The 7,778-nt window shown below is 47.3% G+C and overlaps 1 long non-coding RNA gene across 1 annotated transcript; it reads left to right on the top strand.

Annotated features, from left to right (window-relative positions):
* Positions 1-502: 502 nt before the first annotated feature.
* LOC123478826 (uncharacterized) lies at positions 503-5,166 on the top strand. The gene is made up of 2 exons (XR_006654177.2): positions 503-742; positions 3,553-5,166. It is a non-coding gene; the product is annotated as an uncharacterized lncRNA (long non-coding RNA).
* Positions 5,167-7,778: the final 2,612 nt, after the last annotated feature.

Here is a 7,778-nt window from a genome sequence, read left to right as displayed (position 1 = left end):
CCAGCTCGGGAGGGGCACACGTGTGGCGGCGCCAAGTTCCCTTCGGGGGACCCACAGAGCCCGCACAGTTCCCCTTCTCGGAGGCCGGGATCTGAGATAACCTAAGCCCGGGCCGCTCCCCGCCCCCGGCCCAGCCCCCCGCGCCGTAGTCCCAGCCGCGACTGGAGGCTGTCCGCCGCGCGGGAGGCTCAGACTTTTCTTTTGGGCGTAAGATGGCTGGTCTGGGAAACAAAGGGAACTTGGGCCCGGCCGCGAGAGTGGCGTGCGTGGTTAGCGAGTTCGCCCCGGGTCCTGTGTGGGAGTCGCCAGACGCCTGTGCAGGCTGCACGCGGCACACTCGGGGAAACAAAAAGCACCCAGCCAGGAGCAGGCGGCACCCGGCCGCCCACCTGCGGCGAGCCGGCGGGTCGCGGGTGTCCGGGCGCGCGACGGCCGGGGCCGGTGCGGAGGTCTGGAGCCCTGGGGAGCCCGGCGGGGCGGGGCCGGCGGCAGCGGAGGAGGGAGCATGGGTGGGTGGGCGGGAGGCGCCACGTCACGGCTATTGTAGCTGTCGCGGTATATAAGGTCCTGCGGGCGGGCTGTGCTCCCCACTTTGCCTGCGCCCCGCCCGGAGCAATCGGTTCTTTAGGCATCTGGCTATCAGTGAGACTCGCGGCGCACCGACGGAGCGGACATGGGCAGAGCCATGGTTGCTAGGCTCGGACTGGGGCTGCTGCTTCTTGCACTGCTCCTACCCACGCAGGTGAGGCCCTGGTGTTCGGCTGGACGCGGGGTGATGCGCCCGAGGGGTTGGGGACTCTTCCAGGGATTAGCCTACGCTCCTACCTCCGGCCACCGACTGGGACTCTTAACATAATCTGACCCTGGGGGAGGGCATTGTGGAGCCCACTTTCCAGTCCCTTGCGTGCCATCCCCACCCGCGGCCCCGGGAACAATGCTGGTCTGCGCGTGGGCTGGGAGGACCCTGCCCCACCCCAGGTTCTGTGCCGCCCATTCCTAGGCTGCTTGGCGCCTACCACCCGCTTTCAGTCGGGTCCGGGGCACTAGTCGGTACGAGAATGCGCTCCCCACCCCTGGAGCGCCCAGAAACCTCAGACTCTTTGGGGGAGTTCGTTCCTGAACGCCTTCCTTTCCTCTGGGAGAATTTGCGCCCCCAGTGCACCACACAAAGACAGGGGACGATCCCAATTGGCGGGGGGCGGGGGTGGCGCGCCACTCCAGCATTCTCCATTCAGCTGGTTTGGGGGGATCCAAAGGAAACCTCTATTATCTGGCCCTATTAGCCTACCCCAATCCCTCCTGGTTTGCGGCTGAAGCCTGGGCGGGACCCTCTCCTGACCCTGTGCTCTCCCGGTGTGACCTTACGTGTTCATCTCTTGTCACCTCGGAGCCCTGTGTTAGCATAGATTGGCTATCTCTGGGCAGACGGCAGGTTTCTGTCCCAACTCCCTGCCAGGCTTTGTGCCCATCCCCCCACCCTCAGTCCTCTATCCCAGGATCCGACCTCGATCCAGCCCATTTACTGGGAACTACGCTGCCCTAGGGGGTGGGTGCGCGGCAGCCTAGGCCTCGAGGCAGGCCGGGGGCAGAACCTGGGAGACCCTAGCTGGAGGTTCCGGGGTGGAAGGAGGGTGGCACAAAGGGGCATTTCTCTAGCAGCTTGGGCTGGGAAGGCAGGAGTGGCTCTCCATCGCTTTCAACTGGGGCTTTCTGAGGAGTGTCTCCTGAGCTTTTTCGAAAAGTTGGGTGCTCCGGGTCCTTGGTCACCCAACAGCCAGCCTCCCGGCTCACCTGGCAACACAGCCTGAGAGTGGAGCGCTCTTGGGCGGCTTCCCCTCGGCAGGCGAGTAACTGTACCCTATTGTCTTACGGGTCGGCTGCGCTCTTGAGGCTTTCACGAGTCCTCGGTGGGGGAGGGGCGCGGCGGCGAGAAATCTACTGGTCTCCCCCATCCCCGTTCCATTTTCTTTCCAACCAGAGTTTTTCCCCAGAAAATAAATGTAGTTTGGTAGGGAATTTTTTGTTTACTGTCAATGTAACACATTAGAATTGGCGGTGCAGAGGGCCCTTACTTAGGATGCACTGAGCTCTATTAAAAAAAGTCACCTGCTGCACTGAAATACTTCGTATGAGTAAGAACTGGTTACCTTCAGGGGTCCCGAGCCAGGTTTTGCCCCCAAGCAGAGCGCGCCCTGTTTAACATAATTTCCTATGTTATTAATGCATTTCTTTTAGTGGGAGTGCTATTTCCTTGTAGGACAAGCTGCATCTTGCACACAGTAGGTGCCCAATAATTATATTTGACTTGCTCAGGATTTTTTTTTTATTAGTCTATTTTGGATAGGATTTATCAAATACATCATTTTGGTCAATATTTGCTTAATGAGCTTATGGGTTTCACAACAAAAGGAGCTGGTGCTAATGTAGACCAGTTTTATGTTTGGATTAACAGGCAGCCAAATGTACATGTGGACCAGACCTGCTTGGTGCCACATCCTCCGTCTTGCCTGTAATTAGAAGCCCTTGCAAACCCTCCCTTGCAGCGAGAGCTGAAATCTCCCATTTGCCTTTGTTCCGGGACAAAGGAGAGATTATCACGTGCCCCACTGGACTGTGCATTTTGTGACTCGAAAAATCTGTTGAAAGACGCCACTCAGGCACTGGGACCCTGGGGGAACCGCAGTTCTTGGCCACAGCACTGGGCTTAGTGACCAGGTGGGGAGGCTGCTGCTGGTGAAAATTAAACACTAAATCCTCTTGGTGTCATTTCACCTTCTTGGTGTTTGGGGTGAAATCCTCTTGCTTTAAGGAAAGGGCTCATTGTATTTTTAAATTTAAAACAAATACATTGGCCATTTTTGAGAAGGATTATAATTTCAGGACTTCAAGTGAGCGGATACTCCATGTCCATTTCAGTTAAAACCAAGGTGGTTGAAATGGGAATGTGGAAGTGACCTAGCCAGTCCCCATGTAGACGGTGACTCAGTTCTAGTAGCATAAGTCTCAAACTACAGCATTTTAGGTTCCAAATTATTTGTGCACTTCAATATCTCCTCCCTTCCTGGGAAAATAAAGGAAACCTTTTGTAATGCCAGGAAAGTCAGTATGGTCACAGAAACTCATATTACTTTATAAAGAATTCAGAATAAAGTGAAGGAAGAGCGTTTTTGGTTGTTGGAGTCACTTGGTATCTCTAAGTATTTGCTTTGAAACTGGAGAGAATGATTTTAGGTGATGCTAAGCAAGAATTCAGAATTGAACCATGTGGCAAGGGAACAAAAGGCAAAGAGCAGCCTAAGAAATCTATCTTAATTGCACATGAATTGTATTGGGAGGCAACTCTTGACAAGTGAAAACTTATCAGTGTAACTATATATATATATATTTTTAAAAATTTTTATTGTTATTCAATTACATTGTCTGCCTTTTCTCCCCATCCCTCCACCCCACCCCAGCCGAACCCACCTCCCACCCCCACCCTCCCCCTTGATTTTGTCCATGTGTCCTTTATAGTAGTTCCTGTAACTTTTTATATATTTTTATATTTTTTAGATTTATTCAGATTCATCCACTGTCACGCCTGCAAATACCGCCACCCGCAATAATACCACGACTAACCCAAATCTAACGAATACCACCACCACCAAGGCTAGTGATGGTGCCCTGCAGTCAACCGCCAGTCTCTTGATGATCTCCTTCTCTCTCCTACATCTCTACTGTTGAAAGACTTGGGCCAAGAAACGTCTATACTTCTTCATCTTCTAAACCTAATCTAAATGGCGTCCAGTGTGACAATGAAAAACCAGATCTTTGAATCATATTCTACACCTAATTTTATTGATACAGAAAATGTTGAGGACCTCCAATTTGATTGGCTTGAAGAGCATGTTCGAGGTTTGACTAGATGATGAATGCCAATGTTAAATCTGTTGGACTTTCACATACAAGATGAAGAGAAACATCCAAAATTAGTCCAGAGATGATTTCCTTAAATGTGGCTTAAGAAGTATGGACACATAAAATGCTACCTTGAAAATGAATAGATCTTGTGTTATCTAGAGATAAAAGATGGAAGTTGGAACAGAGTCAATTTTCCTTTGCTTCATTACATTTATAAGGCCATAAAATAATTAGGTAATGCAAAAAGCTATTTATATGTACATTAGAAGGAACTTCCAGGTGTTCCTGTAAATCCTCAATGTATTAGTGTTTCACAGCGCTAATTTAATGAGGATGTAACTCTAGATTTACGTTGTTAAGCTATCACTGGTCTCTTGGGAACCGAACTCTTTCCTCTGAGGCTTTGGATTTGACATAGCATTTGATTTTTTGTGTAATAATTGATACGTGCCAGGGCAATGATGGATTGGAATCTACCCCAAATCCAAGCATAATTAGTAAATTTTGCTTACATTCAATAAGAGCGCCAGATTCATTTAGCTAAACTAATTCCAAAGAGTAGAAGTACACTGACCTCAACTAACGTCAAAATACTTTTTATTTCTGCGTATGTTGAATAATTTTTACAATTGAAAAAATAATCAGTTTTGTCAAATTTTAAAACTGAAAAAGCAGATAATATGAAGAAGCCAAAACTGTAAATTGGGTTATTTGGGAAGTGAAGACTGGAAGCTTGCATTAAATTCAGAAAAACTTTTATACTCTTTCTGTATATACTTTTTTTTAAACTATGAATCAAAATAGCGTTGGAACGCTTTCTGTTATTGGCCAATATTTTTAGATAGTTAAAGCCTGATCCAAAGCCTAATGTAGGCTTGATTCTGGAAAGCAAATCTTTTCACAACTGCTTGGATGCACAGAACCTTTTTAAAAACAGACTTTCCCTAAAGTCTTTTGTTCGCATGGTCACACACTGAGGCTTAGACATTCTAGTATCTGATGTGGCCACGGTAGTCTTGATAACCAGTCATTGTTTTCCATCTTTAGAAACCTACCCAGGAACACCATACCCAACAGATCTCAAGCTATTGTGTGTGTGAATGAACATTCCCTTTTGTTTCAAACCTGAATGCTGTACGTCTATTTTGGATTGTATATTGTGTTTGTGTATTTATGCCTTGATTCATAGTAATTTCTCATGTTATGGAATTGATTTGCATTGAACACAAACCATAAATAAAAAGAAATGGCTGAAAAAGCAACTCACTGTAGTTTTTTGACTGACTTTAATCATAGGATGTGATGGTACTAGGAGATTTGCTAACAGATATGTGTTCCAGGCGTCCTCACGCCCACTGCAGTAGCAGCCCAGTGTCCCCTTGGAGGTCAATCACTTCAGTCCGCGCAGCACCTCCCCGTTTTGTCCACGCAGAGGTTTGAGCTACAGCAGTTGGGTGGCAGTACACACTTCAGCTTAATGGAACTCGTGCTGTGCCTCCTGGTAGAAGCGTTCCTCCCTTTGGAAATAAGAGCTCTAGAACAGCAGAACATAAGTTTTCAGTGATAGAAAAGAACTTTTTTTTTGGCCCTGGCATGGTGGTTGATCCTTGGTTGGGATGTGTGTGAGAAGTGGGGGGGCCGGGGGGGGGGGAGGGCATAGTGCAGCTGATTGATGTTTTACATAAATTTTTCTCTAAGATCAATGGACATATTTTCACATGAGGATTTAAAGAAAAAGTAAAATTCTTGATGGTGGGTCACTGATGAGGGGTAATAGTGGTGCCACCCTCATCTTTGCCCCCTGGTTCCTGGACCTGTGAATCCTGGCTATGGGACAAACCACCACATTCCGAGCATAGACAGCCTCCTGGAGTCCAATGCCTTAGCCCTGCAGGGTATTGCCACCTTGCCGAAGTTCCAAAGGCCGCTGTCATATCAAGCCAGGTGCCCAAGGATGGTGGGGAACACAGTGAGACCAGTGAACTCTGGGCATGGGCCCACTGCCACACTATCTTTGATCAGAAGCAATGTTGTGTGGGTCACTGTAATGGTGGGTAAGGTGTTTCAGTCACGGATGATAGCTTGGTGGAAGCATTGAGTACAGGGAACGCAAGTCCATATGTAGAATATGTGTCTTATTCCAGTAGGAACAAAATGCCTCTCCCATGATGCATGTGGTCCAATGTGAGCATTGTGCCTGGCTGATCAGTGCTTGGAACGGTGCCATACCGGCAACTCAGTGTCGGTCTCCACGGCGGCAGGTTGGGTGCCCAGCAGTGGCTGTGGAGCCCATGGACTTCAAGTCCATGCTGCTGGGCCCCTGCATAACCTCCTCCCTGCCACCGTGGCAACTTTATTTGTAAGCTCATTGGGTGACAACAGTGATGGCCAGGGAAAGAAGTTGACTGACATCCACAGATTGGGCCATTTTACCCACTTGATTATTAAAATCCTCTGCTGAGGTCACCTTTTGGTGACCATTCACATGGGATACAAATGCCTTAATATTCTTTTCCTGTTCAAAGAGATCTATCCATAGGCTTCTTCCCAGCTTCCTTGTCACCAATTTTCCAATCATGTTTCTTGCAAGTCCATCCAGCCAAACTTGGCCACAGCCCATGAAATGGATAGACTCATACCTCTGGCCATTTTTCCTTCCTAGTGAAATGAACAGCCAAGTTCATTGCCTGTAATTCTGCTCACTGGGAGGATTTGCCTTCACCACTGTCCTTGAGGGATGTCCCAGAAGGGAGCTGTGGTACTGTGCCTGTCCACTTTGGGGTGGTGCCTGTATATTGTGCAGAACCTTCTATAAACCAGGCCCAAGTTTTCTTTCCTCAGTCAACTGATCCTAGAGAACTCCCCGTGAAGCTATACGTGCAGTCTGGGGTAGAGAAGGAAATGCAGCAGGAATAGAGACCATGGGCATTTGGGCCACTTCCTCGTGTAACTTACTGGTCTCTGTAAGACCTGCTTTCAGCCAGTATCATAAATGCCACTTTCACATGACAGTGGAGGCTGCGGTGCACACCCAACTTTATGGCTCAGCAGGTTAGACCACACCCAGTTCTTGTTGGGCATTCAGGTTGCATGGTCCATGGTTAAGCATTTCCTCTTTACAAAAACTCAGCAAAAAGCCAAAGCTCGTTTCTCAAAGAACAGTTGCTCTCTGCAGTGGCTGGCAGGACTTTGCTCTGAAATCCTAAAACTGACTATCACAGCAACCCTTGATCTAGTATAAATTTATAAAAACAGCAATAAAACATTTGGGTATGTCTTTTAAAAAGTAATCATCTATGTTCATGGAGGAAGAAACAGCAGTAATTACTTTTTCAACTACTCTTTGAACATGATTTTAAATGGATCTGGGCTGTTTTATCTATCAGAAAAATGCTCAACACTCTATTTCAGACTTATACTCTAAATATTCACACTTCAATATTAGTCATAAAATTTAAGGCTAAGTACAGTAACGAGTAGCCATTGTATGGGTGTCCCTTGAACTAAGGGTAGCCTTAATTGCTAAAGCAGTTTGGAGACAAGCAGATAGTTGAAACACTATGCCATAAAGTTAAGATGAGAAAAATCTATTTAGAACTAAACATATTCTAAACACATACACCCAATGCCACCACTGTCCTTAAAATAGAATTCAAAAAGCATGAGTTTTTCATTTCTCATAGGCCTCATTTGGGATTGGCTTGATTATTTTTGGATTCCTCCCTTAGTACAAAGAGAGTATTTTTTTCCTAATTTTGGTAGGATGGCACATTTTGAAACAACGAAATCACCATCACAGTTTGCTTCTCAGTTCCTCTTCAAGTTACACGTAAATTTTAAACTCAATGCATTTGTAAGACACTTTAGGAAGTTTCCAT

This window comes from Desmodus rotundus, chromosome 11 (genome assembly GCF_022682495.2).
Source record: "Desmodus rotundus isolate HL8 chromosome 11, HLdesRot8A.1, whole genome shotgun sequence".
Taxonomy (NCBI): Eukaryota; Metazoa; Chordata; class Mammalia; order Chiroptera; family Phyllostomidae; genus Desmodus; species Desmodus rotundus.
The sequence above is the reverse complement of the archived record's forward strand: the minus strand, read 5'-3'. Positions and strand labels throughout refer to the sequence as shown.